The sequence below is a fragment of the Tenrec ecaudatus genome, chromosome 10, assembly GCF_050624435.1.
Source record: "Tenrec ecaudatus isolate mTenEca1 chromosome 10, mTenEca1.hap1, whole genome shotgun sequence".
In the NCBI taxonomy this organism is placed as follows: Eukaryota; Metazoa; Chordata; class Mammalia; order Afrosoricida; family Tenrecidae; genus Tenrec; species Tenrec ecaudatus.
This window is the reverse complement of record NC_134539.1, coordinates 72,515,939-72,535,845: the sequence shown is the minus strand read 5'-3', so window position 1 is coordinate 72,535,845 and position 19,907 is coordinate 72,515,939. Positions and strand designations below refer to the sequence as shown.

The following is a 19,907-nucleotide window of genomic DNA, read 5'->3' as shown; positions in this document are numbered from 1 at the left end:
TTAGTGGTTGCTCACAATACCTACCGTGGTTTTCCTTGTCCTAGTTCAGAATTCAGGTCACATCTACCCCGGCAGCATATTAATAAATGGTCTTTCTGAGCCAGGTAATGAGCGCAGGAAAGTAAAGTGGAATTAACAGAGATTGGGAGCCAGTAAACCTGGAGTTCCTGGTCCTAGCTCGACAGCCTAAACAGTAAGTGACCTTTAGCAAGTTGGTCAACTATGGAAGGGCTTATGTCACCATCTCTCTAAGGTTAGTAAGTGGCAGCTCTACCTGATTTTGAAGGCTTCCCTTGGATGAGGATGCCTTTAGGTGTTCAAGGTCTTCCACCTTGGGGAAGACCTTTTCTTGAATGATCTTGGGGATAATCTAATCTTGAGCAGCTGGAGAAAGTGAGGCCCCCTTGACCTCCCTTGGCACCTTCGATCATTCCACTGTGTTCCGCTCGATCATTCCGCTCTGAGTTGGAAATGACTCGATGGCAGTGAGGTTGTTGGTTTGGGTGTCCTAGAGCAGGTACTCACTGGAGACAATTGAGATGTCCTTGTAGAAACGCATGCCTAAATTCACTGTACATAAGGCAAAACCTTCCCTGCCTGTTGCCATATCTTCCTGACCCCCCGCCCCAATGCCTGCAGCCAGAACAAGTGTGATTGTTTCGAGCACGATTCCAAGGGAGCTAATGGTGGCATGTTCTCAGAAGTCTTGTCTCGGAGTTTTGACTACCTGTGTTAGACGGGGTTCTCTAGAGAAACAAAAACAGAATGCTAAGAATTATATATATATATATATATATATATATATATATATATATATATATATATATATATATATATATATATATATATATACACACACACAGCTAGATAGATAACATAAGAAATAAACAGTTAATTACATTAAATGGCTCAGTGTAACTCACTCCCTTGAGACAGTTATGAGACACTGGCAGTCCTTCAAGTCTTGGGGCCGCCAGGTAGTCCTCTGTAAAGCAATTCAGGCGATCCGGGCACAGGCAGCAAATAGCAAGGCAGGTCACCAACAGTCAGCCAAATGACAGGTCCAACAGTCCCCAGCTCAAGAGATGTAAATTCCAATTGTGTGGCAAAGCAGGTCTTGAAGGAACCTCAAATGACAGTGACATAGTCCACGGGTCAGGTGTCCCACAGGTAGTGTAGCTTGCAAATTGAGGCACAGAACAAGCAAGGCATCCGCACACTGGTCCGATGATCCAAGAGCAAGAGACAAGAGAGGTGAGGCTCGCCGAGCCCTTTATCTCTCCGCCCTTTATTTAATCCCATATGTGTTTATCGGCCAGGCACAATAAACTAACTACCTCACTGCCCCTGGACTGATCCCGGTGGGAATGTTTGGGAAATGTGTCTGAGTATCTCTACAGCACATTTGAAATAATACTAGCCACAAGCCCTTCAATCTGCGTTGCTTACTAGTCTAACCTGCTCCCCACACGGTGTTTTCACCTCTCAGAGAGCCGGACGAGACTCCGCAAATGGCTGTGACTAGTGCTGAGTGAGGGCAGAGCTATTAAGGAATCAAACTGACTTTTTAGCTCCAAGGTGTTTCCCCTCTTTCTTCCTCCTCCTCTCTAGAATCTTTGTGCCACCCCACAAGCTGATACTTGTCTTTTCCCTCTAAATATGTACCCAGCTTGTATTGAAGACAACTGGTTGACTAGACTCATAAGTCCCCCCTGCCTTCCTTAGGTGGTCTGATGTTTGCCAGAAACTGCAATGTGGGGGAGGAGGGCCTTTACAAAGTTCGTAGAAAAACAGAATTGAAACAGAGTGGAGATTTCCCACAAACGGTCATGGAGCTCTCTCTTTTCAAACAGTGTTAGGATTTCCACATCTTAGCTCATTCTTGCAAAGTAACTGTGTAGAAAGATTCGCTGCAGTGTTATGGCAACTGCCAAGAGCATCAACAGGAACATTGATGGCGCACTCAGCACGGGCACAGTGCTAAGCACGTCACATGTGCTGCTTCAACTCAGCACCACAGCGCCCGAGGGAGGAAAGCGTGATAAGTCCATCACAGGCAGAAACCTCAAGCAGGAGCGTCAGGGTGCTGCTCAACACACACAGCTGGCGAGGGGCAGAGATGAGCAGGCAATCCAGGACTCTTGACTCCAGCACTCACGTGTTTGATACCTTGTGCCTCCTGGTCAATATCTAAACTTATAGGAAGAGATGAGGAGGGGAGCCCAGCCCTAACTCTAGCGCTCAGGATTGCTAAACACTTAGAGGACTGGGTTATGAACCCGCGGCTCTTGTATTTTAGAACTTTGATTGCTAGGCAGGGTCAAAATCAAGTTAGGTTCAGGGCACACAAGGAGAGCTGTGAGTTAGAGGCAAGATATAGGATTACCCTGATGAGAATCAGCTGGGGCATCTCCATCACTTAGAGCAGGGGTCCTCAAACTTTTTAAACAGGGGGCCAGTTCACTGTCCCTCAGACCTGTTGGAGGGCCGGACTATAGTTTTAAATAAATTACGACCAAATTCCTATGCACACTGCGCATATCTTATTTTGAAGCAAAAAAACCAAACGGGGCAAAAACACCCGGCGGGCAGGATAAATGTCCTCTGTGGGCCGCATGTGGCCCGCGGGCCGTAGTTTGAGGACGCCTGATTTAGAGCTTTGTCATTGGTGCTACTTCTGTAACTATGCTCTGGTAGTGTAGAGGGTTACACTGGGTCACTGACCTCAAGGTCACGTGTCTGTCAGTTTGTTGTACCGTGGTGGCATGCATGCATATTGTTGAAATGCACTTGAATGCGGTACTGGCAGAGACTAGTGAAAGTACCATGGACAGCCAAAAGAACAAACACATCTGTCTTGGAAGAAGTAAAGCCAGAATGCCCCTGAGAAGCAAGGATGGCAAGACTGTGCCTCACGGACTTGGGGCATGTTATCAGGAAAGACCCGTCGCTGGGAAAGGACGTCTTGCTTGGTAAAGTAGAGGGGCAGCAAAACAGGGGCAGACCCTCCACCAGATGCACAGCCACAGTGGCTGCAATGATGGGCTCCGACCTGACCCTTGTGGGCATGGCTTAGGACCAGGCAGGGATTCAGTCTGCTGCACAGACTTGCTGGTGCCCAGCAACAGACAAATGACTGACTGTTCATCGTGGGCAAACACGAACAGCCTCCAGCCATTGTCGTCAATGTTTTGGAAACATTTGGCAAGGATGTGAATCATGCTTGGCTTTCTTGATCTGGTTTTCCCCGTGTATTCTACTAGGCAGCGCATCGGTAATCAAGAGTTACCTGGAGAGTTCGCTTAGGTCTCTAGAGCGGATAATGAGGTGAGAGCACGATGCACTCCACAGTGCTCCTCCTGAAAGCCAATGCGGGGGGAGGTTAGAGAACATCCCAGGAGCCCCTTAACCAAGGAGCAGCAGCGCTAGGCCTTCTAGTCTTTAGTTCAACATTATGCTCAGTCCCTGTAGCACATGCATTAGGTCCTACAGTGCCTCCTGGCCCAAAGCTTGTTTTCCTTTGAACAAAGAGCTTTAAGGGTTCTGTTCATGAGAAGCCTTGAAAGGAACTCAATATTGTTTTCACTGGGAGGGCGGGGCGGGAATAGAAGGTATGAAATCACCCATAAATCAGAGAACTAACAGACATTCTGTCTCATTCTGGACTGGCTAATGATCAGTCCAGCACTCATTAAGTGTTCGTAGAGAGCCCATCTACGTCTATCTCTTTACTCGGTTGTATGGCTAAACATCAAAGAAACCTCAAAAGTCATTCATGATGGGAAGATAGGTTAAAATAAAGCAGTTCCTTTGTTACATAATCTTTACCATAGTAAAAAAATTAAGTCATTTATGGGTTTGGGAGGAAATGTCTATCTGACCAATATGGAAAAAGATATATATAAATGAATTTTTTTTTTCTTCATGAAGTGAGACCTTTCAGGTCAGCTTTTTGCAAAGTATGTCCTCCTGGTACAAATTCATTTTGAAGCTCCATAGGAAATGAACTCTCTGGTCAAGTGAATTTGAGATAGTTTGCATACTGCATTCGACTTCCCCTGCACAGGCATGTGAAGATTCACAATGCACCTTAGCTTGTTCAAAATTCTGGCAAATCCTGCACTCGGGAATCTTGTTTCACCTGATTTGAGGTGCTAATCCCCCAAAGCACTTCCCCTAGAACCCTTGTCCTGTGTAGCTTCTATGAGCATCAGTCTACAATGACAGCACTTAATGCAGCAGTTCTCAACCTGTGGGTCGAGACCCCCCTGGGGGTCAAACGACCCTTTCACAGGGATTGCCAGATTCAGAACAGTATCAAAATGACAGTGATGAAGTAGCAACGAAAATAATTTTATGGTTGGGGGGGTCACCACCACATGAGGAACTGTATGAAAGGGTGGCGGCATGATGAAGGTCGAGCACCACTGACTTAATGCATTGTGGATATTGTCTTCTTTCCTGCTTATCTCTTTTAATTGGAGTATAAGCTTTGGGAGGATAGGGATTCACGGCCTATTTGTGTCTGATGCCAGCCTCATTTCTGGAACAGAGCGCTTGTGCATTATAGTTCAGAAAGAGAACTGACCTGCCAAAACTCTGTGTTAATGTCAAAGAAGAAGGAAGATTAAGTATGTCTTCCCTCAAGTCCCATAAATCATAATCTGCAGAAAAAGCTTCACAGAGATAATTTAAAGAATGTGCAGGGATCCGTTCATGCCAAGTCTGGTGTGGGGCCTTTTATGATTAGATTTACTAAAGCAACAGCTGCGAATCATCCTTTTCCAACAAAGTCCCCTACTTGTCAGCTGCTGCAAAGCCGGTGCCTGACTCACGGCCACCCTCCACACGATGGAACAAAACACTGGCTGGCCCGTGAGCCGACCCTTGGCAGATCAGTTGCAGGTCAGCCCGTTGTAACCCATCGGGATTTCATTGGCCCATCTTAGTCCCTGGCAGCACAGAAGCTTCGCCCAAACCTGTTTAGCATGAGAGCAAAGTGCAAGCCACTCCTGACAGATGGGCGGCAGCTGTGCCCGGATTGCATTGACTAGGAATAGACCTTGGGTTTCTTGCATGGAAGATTAGACTTCTCCCACTGAACTCTTCTCCTGACGTCACCCTATACCCCCATTCCCAAGGGCCAATGTCAGGTTTTACCATCCTTCCCAAATCTCCTGCCCTCTTAGCTGCCCCCTCCCTAATGCGGCTCCTCCAGTGATACCCTCACTTCCACATCAGGCCCTCCCCCCAGTCCCACATCTTCTGGCTCCTCTCACACCACCTTTCCTCACCCTCTGTAGTTGCTTCCCAGTCCAGCTGGAGAAATTGAGACTAATCTCCATGGACTCCTCTGTGCTGCTGGGAAAGCCTTCTCCTTCTCCTCTCTGTTGACTTCCTTTCCCAACCCCCACTCCAGATGGTCTAATCCCTGTCCCCTGACAGGCTTCCAAGTTGGCCCTCTGGGCCTCATGCTTAGGGCGTGACTTCAGGGGCCAGTCTCTCAGAAGGATGAAGGATCTCACTTTACACGCTTCCCTGCATTCCACCTGCCTCTCTTCATTCCCGGAAGTCTGAGAAAGGAAGTGCTATCTTTGCTCTTCTGCAAAACAAACAAACAAACAAACAAACCCTCTACCTGTACACTTGTTCTTCTTCATCCCGTCTCCCTGAGACCTTATTTCATAAATATTTCTCCTCCCTCTTACATTGGTAATCTCCATTAGTCCAGTGGGGCCCATAGGGTGGGTGTCCTGCACTCAGTAGAGTTACTCATTGTATTACTGCACCCCCCCATGCATGAAGCAGCTGGGCTTCCTGACCCCACCCCTCAACTCTTCCCCTTCCCCACTGGCTGAGCTCAGAGATCCTCTTCTTGTTCAGTGCCAGGCACTGCCCTGTCCTCTGCACCCTGACTGGTGGGCAGTGGGGAGGGGCGATGAGTTACTTCATTGAGTCATGAGTGGCATGAACCGTAGTGATGTCACTGCCTTAAAGTACCCTCCCTCGGTAGAGCCACCATCCACTGCTGCCACTTCCCTTGGGCTTGTTTTCTTGCCCCTCCCTCTGATAGTGTCAGGGGATGTAATCAGGAACGCCGCCTCCCTTCACACACCTTATAGGACGCCACTGCGTCACTGTCGGTAGAGATGGGTCTGCTGCTCTCAGTACAAGTGACATCAAAACGATCTTTCCTCTCAGCTCTCCTGTCGGCTGCCACCCCACCCCCTTCCTTTAGCCTCTCAGCGCCTTGACAAACGCTGTCTCTGTGCTAGTTCAGTTTCCGGTCTTCACATCCTTGCCCTCTGACTTTCTCCCCTAATGCTCTCTCAGAGGGTTCATTAGCAAAGCATCTCACTGATCTTGCTCATGGAGCCTGGGAAAACCCTACCTACAGGGGTCTTTCTCCAGGGCCCCTTCCTCCTTAAATGTTTGATAAGCCATCGCACTTGGGTTTGGCTTGACTGGGTGAGATTGAATAATGACAGGAATTCACCATTCTATTGTCAGTTCGCCCTGCTGTAGTGGCTTGGGGACTGCTGTGATACTGGAAGCTATGCTGTTGCCATGGGAGACAGATGTCAACACAGGGTTTCAGACAAAGGTAGACAAGCGATCTCCTCGTGAAAAGAAAAAGGGCCAGTGATCAGTGTGTGGCTAGCAGGATAACACTGTCGGACCCAGTGCTGGAAGAGGAGCCCTTGGAGAAGAGAGGTACCATCTCAAAGTTGCCTTCTTAATGGTGTGAGTGGAGCAGAGTTTCCAGGCTCTGCATTGGCTGATATAGCGCATCCAAAAATGAGGAGAAACAGTTGCAACATCCTTTAACAATTAGAACATGGAATGTATGAAGTATGAATATAGGAAAGCTGGAAGTTGTCAAAAAATGAAACGGAATGCATGGAGATCGATACCCTATGCATTAGTGAGCTGGAATGAAGTGGAATAGCCATTTGAATTGGACAATCAGATGGGCTTCTTGGCCAGAAATGAGAATTGGAAGTGAAGGGCCTCACATCCACTGTCAAAAAGAGCCTGTCCAGCTCCATCCTGAAGGGCAGCACTGTCAGGGATAGGATAAGGTTCATACGCCCACAAGGAAGACAGTTAATAAGACGATTCACACCAACAACTAATAGCAAAAATTTTTTAAAGTACCATGCCAACTTCTAAAGACTGAAATCGATCAAACTTATAGTCAAGGTCCATTGATAATTGCTGTGATTGGAATGCAAAAGTTGTGAACAAAAAAAAAAAAAAAGAAGGATCAGCAGTTTGGAGATAGGACCTGGATGATAGAAATCACACTAGAGGTCACCTGACAGAATTTTGCAAGACCAACAATTATTCATTGGAAATACCTTTTGTCAACAACATATAAGGTAATGGTACATGTGAACCTTGCCAGAGTGAATACGGAGGCATCAGATCAACTATATCTGTGGACAGGGGCAATAGAGAAGCTCAGTACCATCAGCCAATAGAGCTAGGGGACTGCCAACTGTGGAACAAACTGGTGCATATACAATATCAAGTGGAAGCTGAAGAAAATCAAAACAAGCCTGCAAGCATGAAATTATGACCTTGACTATATCCCACTTGAATTTAGAAACCACCCCAAGAATAGATTTGATGCGTTGAACACTAATGACCAAAGACCAGACATGTTGTGGGAAGACATCAAGTAGATCACGCATGAATTAAGCAAATGGTGATTTGAAAGAGAAACAAAAGCCCAAAACTGATGTCTGAAACTTGCTCTGTAACATGGAGTGGCTAAAGTGAATCGACGAAGAAATGAAGTTAGAAGACAAGATTGACAACCCACACTATGGAGGATGGTTACATCAGATAACAAAGGAGAGGACAACCACACGATGCTGGGAACCACAGATTAACTAAGTTGATACATAGCTCCAACCATGACAACCGTCTACACCTTATTTGCATGAGAGTTACAAAGATGATGACTGGGTCAGATTAAGCATTACAGACACAAATATAAACATTTCATAATCAGAACGCCTGGTTTTCTGGGTGTGGAGACTTAGGACCATAATCTCATGGGACAACTTGCATATGATCAATTTGACTAATTTCATGGTCAAGTGGAATAACACAATTAAAAAAAAACTATGATCTGCACCCTAGTGAAGTTAATAGTGGTTAGAGTCTTCAAAGCTTGATAACAGCCACCCAAAACAGATACGAGTCTGTTCTCCAGGAGCAAAGGAATAAGAAGGTAAACAAAAGCACAGAGAAGAAACAAGCCTACATGAGTCGCAACCTCATTTACTCTCAGACAGAAAAATTAGATGGTGCTCAGCTATGACTATAGGCTGTTCTAACTGTGGTTATAAAAGTTGGTCCTGGTTGAATGGAAGAAAAAATATGGAGCAGAACTCAAAGTCTGATGGAAAAATATAAAAGAGCCAGACAAACTGGAACACTAGAAAACAGAGGACTCCCCGAAACACTCTTAAAATCTCTAAATGAGTCTATCTCAGAAGTAACCTTTTAGCAAAACAGTAGACTGGCACGCAAAATATATTACTCATAAACTGGTGCCCTTAAAAACCATCAATTTGAGATCAAATGGTCAACCCCAAACAAAACCAAACTCACTACCATCCACTCTATTCTATTCTAGGAATTCTATAGGACAGAGTAGAATGGCCCCCTGTGAGTTTATAAGACTGTAAGTCTTTACTATTGTAGAAAGCCTCATCTTTCTCCCAAAGAGCAGCTAGTGCTTTTGAACTGCTGACTTTGTGGCTCACAGCCCAATTGGTAACCACTAGGCCACCAGGGCTCCCCTAAACAGTCAACAGTTACTCAAAAGCAAAGGTAAGAGGAGGGAGTAGAACAATTTGGGTGAAAATTGGCTAGTGGAACCTAACTTGCTGTGGAAACTTTCACCAATAATCAATAAACCATTGTTTAAATGTTAAAAAATAAATTATGAAAAAGGCTGGACAACAAATTTCAAATAAATCAGGAGAAACTTGAGAAGGCAAATTGACATGTTATCATGAAATGTGCCAAGACTTGAAGCTAGAAAACCAAAGGAAGAAGATAGTCGTCGTGTCTCAAGCTGAAATAATCGAAGAAATAAACCGAGCCTTGATCTGCAGTAGGGACACATTGTACTGGCAAAATATTGAGTGATTCAGGGAGTATCAAAAGAAGATTGAAGGAATACAGTCATTGGGCCAAAAATAATTGGTTGCAATCAACCATTTTAGGAGGTAACGTATGATCAAGAAACCATAGGATTGAAGGACAACGTCTAAGCTGCATTGGAAGCCTTGACCAAAAGCAAGGCTCCAGGAATTGACAAAATACCAGTTGATAAGTTTCAACAAACAGATGCCAAACTGGAAGTGCTCATTCATTTTGCCAAGAAAATTGAAAGACTGCTGCCTGGCCAAGAGATCCATATTTTTGCCCATTCCAAATAAATATGATCCAATAGATATAAAAATTATCAAACAACATATTTTATATCACGTGCAAGTAAACTCTTGCTGAAGTTACATCAGCAGGGAATTCAGAAGAGGATGTCAAATGAAGGTCATCCTTGCTGTCATCAGATGGCTCTTGACCAAAAGTAGAAAATAACAAAAAGATGTTTATCTGTGTTTTTAGTGACTATGTAAAGGTATTCAACTGTGTGGATTATAACAAACTGTTAATAACATTACAAACACATGGAATTCCAGAATATTTAATGGTACTCACGTGGAACCAGTACATGCATCAAGAGGCAGTTGTTTGACCAGAACAAGGGCATTCTGCATGGTCTAAAATCAGGAAAGGTGTACATCAGAGTTGTATCCCCTCACTAAACTTATTCAATCTGTATGCTGTTACAAATTATATAAAACCTGAACGATATGATGAAGAACTTGATATCAGGCTTGGAGGAAGACTTAGTAGTATCCTGTGATATGCACATAACACAACCTTGCTTGCTGAAAGCCAGGACCACGTGAACCATTTACTGATGAAGATCAAAGACTACACTTTCAATAGAGATGACACCTTGACAGAAAACAAAACTCCTCACAGCTAGACCAATGAGCATCATCCTGATGAACTGAGAATATATTGACATTACCACAGATTTTGTTTTACTTGGGTCTACAATCCACACCCATGGAAGCAGCATTCAAGAAGCAAAATGATGTATTCTATTGGGCAAATTTGCTGCACAAGACCTCTTTGATGCGTTAAAATTAAAGGTATCCTTTGATGACTGAGGTGTGCCTGACCCAAGCCAAGACATTTTCAGTCGCTTCATATATCTGAGAAACCTGAATAATGAAGAAGGAAAACCAAAGAAGAATTGATGCCTTCAAATTATGGTGTTGACAAAGAATATTAAATATATTGACTACCAGGAATATGAAGACCTGGCTTCAAGTCCTAACTCTTTCATTATTTATATAAGCAAGGGTGGATTATCCAATAAGTAGAGTAACTTCAGGCTTACCTGTATTTATTTATTAATCTGTAGTGAACAATTTCACATGAGTTTCATAATTTGTAAGTAAGCAGAGACAGATCTGTCATAACCTTGACTGTGAGGTAATGTGTCCCTGCTGGTTTGACCTCTGCCCTGGCAGTCCACCGCATCTTCACTATTCTTCACTCACACCAGAGTTCAAACGCACCGATGCTTCCGTCTTCCTTTTTCATTTTCCAACTTTTTTATGCAGATGAGTCCATTCAAAGGATGTGTCTAACTCAGGCAGTAGTCTTTTAAATCAACCAATCACAGAAATCAGGGGGCTAGAAAATCAATGTGTAGACAAGATACATGGAGAGAATTTCTTTTCTCTCCTATTACATTTTATAATGTCTGGGAACACTGTGAGAGAATTATTCCTGGGTACTAAGGTACCAGCCTAATTAAAACACGGCAGCTCGGTGCAAAGCAGAAGTAGCAAGATCATTAATTACTGACAAAATAATCAACACATTGTAGAACAGGGCAATTCTAAATACAGAACAAGGAAACTTATTTTATCAAAAGGAATAAGTTGTCATGTAAAAGTGAAAACGGGCTCAGTATGGAGAAAGGACCCACTTAAGTTCTTCAAGGTAAACTCTGCATCTGTCCAGGAGTTCTGAATTACTTTAAATGAGTTAAGGCAGGGTTGAGAGACCGTGATTTTCCGTAAGTTTTATTTCATTTAAAATATTTGTTCAGGGATTTTGCATTTCATGTCAACTTACGGGAAAGCAACTGGCAAGACTGATGAACACAAGTGCCCTGACACATGGCTTGCGTGAACATCGCATCTGTACCAGTGTGCTCTCTCATGACTTACTCCAGTAATGGATTTCCTGGACTACTATTGAAACGGTACACTGGGCCCTCCCAGCATCAGGAGGCGGGTCTGAAAGGCAGAATAGGCATTCTTACCTGGTAATTTCATTAGTAAGTTTAAGCAAACAATGTTGATTTGAAAAGATTGCATATAAACCTGAAAACTCCCGCACCCCCACCCCACGCCACACTTAACAAATCCCTCAGCCTGTGTTTGATAGCCATGCAATGGCCACATATTTTTATAAAAGTTTTCTGCATGGTACGTTTTCTCTCTCGATGCTTATAAAGAGATTCTTTGGGGATTTCCTGGGGTTCTGAGACTGTAAAGTCTAGAGTTCCGTGAGTGTAGTCATGTAATTGGAAATCGACAGTTCACACATTAAGCAGACGCTCGGGTTTGAGCAGGGGAAGGACCCCTTATTCTTTCTGCATAGGTGTCCCCGTATTTCTCTCCATCGCTTTAGTATCTTTCTCTGCATACTGTCTTCTTAAGCACCCCGGTTAGTAGAAATCTTTCTCCATTCCTGATGATAACTCTCATCAAACCACGGTTGGGATAGAAACTTCCAGTTTACATTTAATGTGTCTCTGTGATTCTCAAAAATGCATTCCCGTGTGTGGTCCTCTAGATCCATCTCAGTCTTCAAACCGAGGCATCTGAAACTTCGTTGGGTCATTTTAGTTTTCGGAGGCACGTGCCACATTTTATATACATGTTTTTAAAACTTTCGTCTCAAAATCACATAGCCATGCACCTATTTCCTCTTGTGTTCGTTTCACTTCAACTTAAATGCATGGTTTGTTAAATGAAGTTTGTAAGCAAATAATTAGGATATTGGTTACATGATAATATACACAGAAACAACTTTTAACAGAAATTCATCAACTCCCCGCCCCCCATTTTTTCATTTATAAATACAGGTATCAAAACAATCCTGAAACTTTTTGACACTGTCGTCAGCCCTCAGACTGCTTCAAAATTTAACACACTTGCAACAATATTCATTGTACCTACTACTTTAACCAATTTTAAGCAAGGGGGAGAAAGCATGGCCTCGATGGCTTCCTCCTGGAGACTGCTTTTTAGAAACACACGTACTTCCACTGACCCTCTCCAGCAAGCTACCATCTTTGCACCTAAATTGTTTTCAGTACTCCAGGTTTATGCTTAAGAGCTGTGCTTCCCCCGGCCCCCCGCCATGGCTTGAAAACATAATGGGTGTACATCGATTAAGTGTATTCTCACAAATGTCCAGATCATGTTTACCAGCCAGAGTTTTCTGGCTTAATGTGTGTATTTTGCATTGTGATACTTAATTGAGACATTAACATGAGTTCTTGATGTAAGACAGGTTGGAGATCTACTAAAATCAATTGTTGTGTGTTTGTCCTTCTGGTGGCTGTGGAAGTTTCATGTTTTCTTTGGATCTCATTAGTCACCTTAGCTCTTTAATGCTATAGGTACTTTGCCATTTTGCTAATGCTGGTATACTGCGTGCACCCACCATTCCACTGGAATTATTTATTCCATTCATATAGTTCTGTATCACATCTAACTGATGGTGGTACTTCTGGATATTAAGGTCCACATTCTACTTTCAGGATCTATATTCTGTTTTCACAATTTGTGTGTGGTAGCCCAATAATCATGCCTGTCCACCTGGTAAGTGTCATCATCTTCAAAGCCCCAGCTACCTGTACTATTGCCAACTCCCTTTTGTCCTCCTTCAAGTTCTTCCAACAAGCGAAGATTATGAGGAGCTGTAACTCCTGTGGAGACCATCATCTTCTTCTGCAGTCCCAGTTACGTTTTAGAGCCCGACTGATGCAGTGGTGAAAAAGCTCACTAGATAACTCAATGGTTGGCAGTTCAAACTCACCAGTTGGGCCATGACAGAAAGATATGGCAGTCTGCTTCCATAAAGACTTACATCTTATCGTGCCCAGCTATCAGAAAAAAATGGCATCTGGGGTCTTTAAGAGGTGTCATAAGGTAAGCAGCCATCTGAGTGAGGCGTCCACTAAGTCCACCCAGAAGCAGCAGACTAGCCTGTGTGATGTAAACAATAAAATCCAAGATTAAAGAAGGAAATGGTATTATCACTAGAATTCTGAGCATCCAGTTTGCTGTGGGCTATGGATGAAAGCGAAAGCCCAAAATCTATTTGCAGGGTCCCCATGTAGACTAAGTCTCTCGTGAATCCCTCCGACCATTGATGAGGATGTGAATAGTCTTGCTGTACAGAGAGTGCATTGGGAAGTGGACTAGCAGAGATGTGGTGAGGTTAAAATTGAACACCTTATCATTGGCTTTCCCTTTTGACCCATTTTAAATTAATAGCTCTATTTTTATTTTCTGCTTTCTTTTCCATTGAGCTTTATCTCTGTTTGATTTTGTTTGGTTTTGCTTTTTGTCTTTGTATGTTTTCCTTTAGATGAAATCCAGGATTGGTGAATCCATAGAGACACTAACTGGGCTAATCATTGCTTAGGGTGATGACAGGGCTGACTGGGGCGAATGGGGAGCTAATAATAAGGAGTAGAAGAAAGAAGAAAATGTTCTAAAATTGATGTGGTGGTGATTGCACAACTCATTTTAATAGGTTTAAATAATTAAAGTGCATGATATGTGTATTACATGTCAATAAAACTGTAAAAATAAAAGCATATTAAGCAAGCCTGCACAAATGGAGGAAAAGATACACAGAAACGGATCACCAAAGACCTAGGAAAGAGGCTGAGAAGAGACAAGGTCCCTCCTCTGGAGCTGGCACTCTCAGTGGAGGCATCTAGTCTCCTAAATTGTGAGAAAAGTAAATTCTGCTTGTTAAAGTTTTTTTAAAAATTACATCTTGGAAACCCTATAGATTGTTCTACTCTCCTCTATAGGGTCACTATGAATTTGAATCAACTGCCTGGCAATGGGTTTGTTTGCTGTTATTGTCTTTGCTTAATTTCATTCTACAATTAAGGATTGCCTGATAAACAAAATACAAATGGAAAATGACAAATCATTTTTGGGGGGGTTGCAATATATATGACATACTCTTAACACATTTAATATATAAGTGCATCCAGTCATGAGTAAGAGATAAGCTAAGCAATAGGAAAATGGATAAAATATATTTACAGCTGAACCAGGAAAAAGAGAAATACAATGGGAAAATGAATACACAAATATGCCCAACTTGATTTATAATCAAAGAATAGTTTAAAATAATAAAACGACCCTTTTGTCTAGCAAATGTAAAATCCTGGAGTGTGATGTATACTCCAGCAGCTGTGTTCATGCTGTATCTTCATTGTATAGTCTTGCTTATGAATTAAAAATAAATAAATCTTTCATTTTGGACAGAGTATGTTTGTGGATGGATAATAAATACAGGTGGATAAATCCACATATAGATAGATGGTACATTACTCTAGAAAAGTGAGAATGGAGAGAAATGAGGATTCTCATTTGCTCTGGTGTGAGAATTAATTGACACAATAGTCTAAATGCTAATTCAATTACATCTATCAAAAAGAAATCCCCAAACTTAAATGTCATTGAGATAATAATTCTATGAAGAACTTTGCAAGGGAAATAATTTGTTGCAATACACACAGATTTAGTTACTAATGTTTATCTCAGCATTGTTTACAATACTACGAAATTAGAAACTGCCCAGCCATCTGTCCATTGTGAGTTGGTTAAATAAGTTATAGCATGCTAAAGAGAGGTCAGAGTTACATATAAGGGGCACTAGTTTGCCACCGTGATAATGCACCTGCTCACACAGCCATCTCAGTGTGCCAGTTTTGGGCAAAAAAACTGCATGCCTCTCTTGCCCAATGCACCTGACTCACCTGAGCTCACTCTGTGTGACTTCTTTTTGTTTCCACGGATGGAGAGGGACATGAAAGGACAGTGATTTGAAACTTAGAAGAGGTGAAGGGGGGAAAAGGAAGGAGGTGCTGTCAGTCATAAATGGATGAGTTTGAAAAAGTTTCCAAGAATGGAATTGCAGATTTGACAAATGTATTAAGGGTAACAAAGAGTACTTTGAAGGTAATAAGATTGTTTTGTAAAAAAATTTAAATACATAGCTTTGAATAAAAACTGGAGACTTTGGGGAGTACCCCCTTGTATGTGTTAAACTACAGCACTTCTTACCTAAGAGTCCACCGTGTTGACGCTACACGGTGCCTTGGACATCAATGGAAATAAGTTTCTCTTTCTATGTCTCAGACATAAGCAGAGCAAAGTCAGTATTCCTGTTGTACTAGTCTGGGTAAACTAGGAAACAAATTCATAAATGCTCATATGTATATAAGGGAGAGGTTTATATACAAGAGGTATTGAACATTGAGAAAACATCCCAACCCAGTCCAGTTCAAGGCTATAAGTCTGACATGAGCCCATATGTCTGATACTATATCTATAAAGTCCCCTTCAGACTCATGAAACACATGCAATGAAGCCAAATGCAGGACGATCACAAGCCAGTGACTTGAAAGTCTTTGGGTCCAGTGGTGTTGTAAGCATCTCAGCGCTGGCAAAGGTCTCTTTGTGGCTTCTCTGGCTCCCGAGGTCTGGTTGCATCTGTGTGGCTTGTCTTCTGCAAAAGTCTCCCAGGGAGTAGCAGAGAGAGAGAAGTGTCTTCCGCCTCCAAGAAGGAAGTCCCAGATTTCCCAGAATTCTCAGGAGAAGGCCATGCCCACACAGAAGTCTCATAGGCTATCTCCAGATTGACAGCCTAGACTCCACCCCTACACTCTCAATCCTTAAATTGACAACAGATTAGGTGACTACCGCACCTGTTTTGTCACAAGCAGTTTTGTCACTCTTAAATGCATTGAACACGAGAAGCAGAAGACCTGATAAACTTTTGGATGGCCTCAAGAACATCACACATTTGATGGGGACCCAATGCCCATCTGTAGACAGCTGGACATCCCTTCCAGAAGGGTTGTGGGGAGGAGATGAGTCACTCAGGGTTCAGTGTAGCAACAATGAAACTAAAAGCCTTCCTCTAGTTCCTGAACACTTCCTCCCCTCCCAATTATCATGACCCCAATTCTACCTTGCAGACCTGGTTATACCAGAGGATGTACAGCGGTGCAGTAGGTATTTGGAAACACAGGGAATCTAGGACAGACGAACCCCTCAACACCAGAGGTGGGAGTGGTGACACCAGGAGGGAAGGGGGTGTAGAAAGGGAGAACCTATCTCGGAGATCTATGTGTAACCTCCTCTTTGGGAGATGGGCAATGGGGAGGTGGGTGAGGGGAGACGCCGGGGAGTGTAAGATAAGATATAATAATTATTTATAAACTATCAAGGGACCAGGGGTGGGATCAGGGAGGGAGGGAGATGGGGGGAAAAAAGGGAAACTGAGCTGATTCCAGGAACCCAAGTGGAAGGTGAATTATGAGAATGACGAGTGCAACGAATGTATAAGGGTGCTTTGCTCAATTGATGTATGTACAGATTGTGATAAGAGCCTTATGAGCCCCAATAAAAAGATTTTTAAAAATAAAGAAATAAAAACAGGAAGCAAAAAAAGAACATCACACATGAAGAAATCAAAAGGCCCTTAAAAAGAAAGGAAAGAAAAAAAACCAAAGGGCATGTTAGAAGAGACTCTGAAACTGGCTCTTTAATCATAGAATAGCTAAGCCAAATGGAAGAAATGAAGTCAAAGAACTGAACAAAAAAGTTCAAAGGGAAGCTGTCGAAGACAAAGTATTCTGATGAAATGGGCAAAGACCTAGAGCTAGAAAGCCCAAAGGGAAGAACATGATCAGCACATCTTCAACTGAAAGAACTGAAGACAATTTCAAGCCTCAAGGTGTAAAACTGAAAGACTCTATGGACAAAATATATTTTTTAATCTTTTTATTGGGGGCACATAGGGCTCTTAAAACAATCCATACATCGTGTCAAGCACATTTTACCATATGTTGACATTATCATTTACTTTCTTTTTATTAAAAATCATTTTATTGGGAACTCCTACAAATCTTATCATAATCCATACATCTATACATCATGTCAAGCACATTTGACCATATGTTGTCATCATCATTTTCTTTCTTTTTTTAAAAATAACTTTATTGGGAGTTTGTACAACTCTTATCACAATCCATACATCCATCCATATGTCAAGCATATTTGTACATGTGTTGTCATCATCACTCGCAAAACATTTTCTTCCTATTTGAGTCCTTGGTATCAGCTCCTGTTTTTCCCCCTCCCTCTCCACCCCTCCTCCCTCATGAACCCTTGGTAATTTATAAATTATTATTATTTTGTCATGTCTTAAACTGTCCAGTGTCTCCCTTCACCCATTTTTCTATTGTCTATCGCCCAGAGAGGGGGTTATATGTAGATCCTTGTGATAAGTTCCCACTTACTACCCTGCCTTCTCCTTACCCTGCTGGTATTGCTACTCTCATTATTGGTCCTAAGGGGTTTATCTGTCCTGGATTCCCGTGTTTCCAGATCTTATCTGTACCAGTGTACATTCTCTGGCCTAGCCAGATTTGTAAGGTAGAATTGGGATCATGATAGTTGGGGTGAGGACGCATTAAAGAAGTAGAAGAAGGTTGTATGTTTCATCGTTGCTATAATGCACCTGACTGACTCATCTCCTCCCAATGACCCTTCTGTAAGGGGATGTCGGGTGCCTACAGATGGGTTTGGGTCTCTACTCTCCACTCCCTCTCATTCACAACAATGGGATTTTTTGTTCTTTGGTGCTTGATACCTGATCTCATCAACACCTTGTGATCACACAGACTGGTGTGCTTCTTCCATGTGGGCTTTGTTGCTTCTGAGCTAGATGGTCACTTGTTTATCTTCAAACATTTAAGACCACAGATTCTATATGTCTTGATAGCTAGGCACCATCAGCTTTCTTCACCACATTTGCTTATGCACCCACTTTGTCTTCAGCGATCCTGTAGTGAAGGTGAGCATCATGGAATGCCAATTTAATAGAACAAAGTGTTCTTGCATTGAGGGAGTACTTGAGTGGAGGCCCAATGTTCATCTGTGACCTTAATACTAAACCTATAAATATATGCACATAGATCTATTTCCCCATCGTCATATATAAATATATTTACATATGCATATACCTATATTTAGATCTCTATAAATGGCCTTTGCCTCCTAGTCCTTTCCTCTATTTCCTTTTACTTTACTCTTGTCCCACTATCATGCTCAGCCTTCATTTGTGTTTCAGTAACATTACATTACATTGCCCTTGATCAAGCCCTACCAGGCCTCCTACACCCTCCTCGCCATTGATTTTGAATCACTGGTTCCCTTGTCCCTGGGTTTGTTAACACCCACTTCCTTTCTCCCAATTCTGCCTCTCCCATGTCCCCCAAGAACCATCAATCCCGTTGATTTCTCCTCCAGATTGTTTATCCTGCCTATCTTATCTAGATAGACCAGCAGAGATAATAATATGCACAAAAATAACACAAAGAAAAACAAAACAAAAAAGAAAACAAAACGACAATAAATCAATGACCAAAAAAAAGCCTATAAATAGTCAAGGTGTATTTGTTGACCTTTAGGAGTGTTTTCTGGTTGAGTCTGATGGGGTGCTATGCCCTGGCCCCGAAGTCTATTTTTGGCATTCCCTGGGAACTTCCTTGCTCTGCTCCCCTTGCTGTTCTGTTGCACGCCCTTAGTGTTTTGCCTCGGTGTGGTTGGGTCAGATCAGGCACAACTCCCACATTGTGTCTCCAGTGTTGTCCCCCGTAGGGTTATGGGTCAGTGAGGGATATCGTGTCTCATAGTGGGGTCAGCCGTAGGTGGACAAAATATTGAATGATGCAGGACACACCAAAAGAAAATGGAAAGAATACACAAAATCGCTGTGCCAAAAAGAAGTAGTAGACATTCCACCATTTCAGGAGGTAGCACATGATCAAGAACTGAAGGAAAAGTCCAAACTGCAGTGAGAGCATCAATCCAAAACAAGGCTCCAGGGATTGACAGAAAACCTAGTGAAGGGTTTCAACAAGCTGAAGAAGAACTGGAAGAAGATAGTTACTTGGCCAACTGACCGGAAGAGATCCATATTTGTCCCCATTTGAAAGCAAGGTGGCCCAACAGAATGCTCAAATTATTGAACAATATCATTGATGTCACATGCAAGTAAAATTTTGCTGAAGATCACTCAACAGTGCTTGCTGCAGTACATTGACCGGGAGCTGCCAGAAACAGGCCAGGTTCAGAAAAGGGCAAGCAACACAGGAGATCGTTGATGCTGTCAGGTGGCTGTTGGGTGAAAGAAGAGAATACCAGAAAGATGTTTAAATGTGTTTTAATGACTATGCACAAGTGGACAAACTATGGATAACCATGGGAAGAATGGAAATTCCAGAATATTTCTTGTGCTGATATGGAGTGTAACCTGTACATGGATCAAGAGGCAGTTGTACAAACTGAAAAAGGGAATGTTACAAGGTTTAAAATCAAGAAAGGTGTGTTTTAGGGTTGTATTCTCTCAACATACTTATTCAATCTGTATACCGAACATATCATCTGAGATACTGGATTGTATGA

The 19,907-nt window shown here is 42.6% G+C and overlaps 1 protein-coding gene and 1 pseudogene across 1 annotated transcript in view; one reads left to right on the top strand and one right to left on the bottom strand.

The window, feature by feature from the left end:
* Window positions 1–19,907, top strand: part of MAMDC2 (MAM domain containing 2) — a 205,021-nt gene that overhangs the window by 123,634 nt on the left and 61,480 nt on the right. The gene's annotated exons all lie outside the window — the stretch shown is intronic.
* On the bottom strand, window positions 12,709–13,124 carry LOC142458007 (ubiquitin-conjugating enzyme E2 variant 2 pseudogene; annotated as a pseudogene).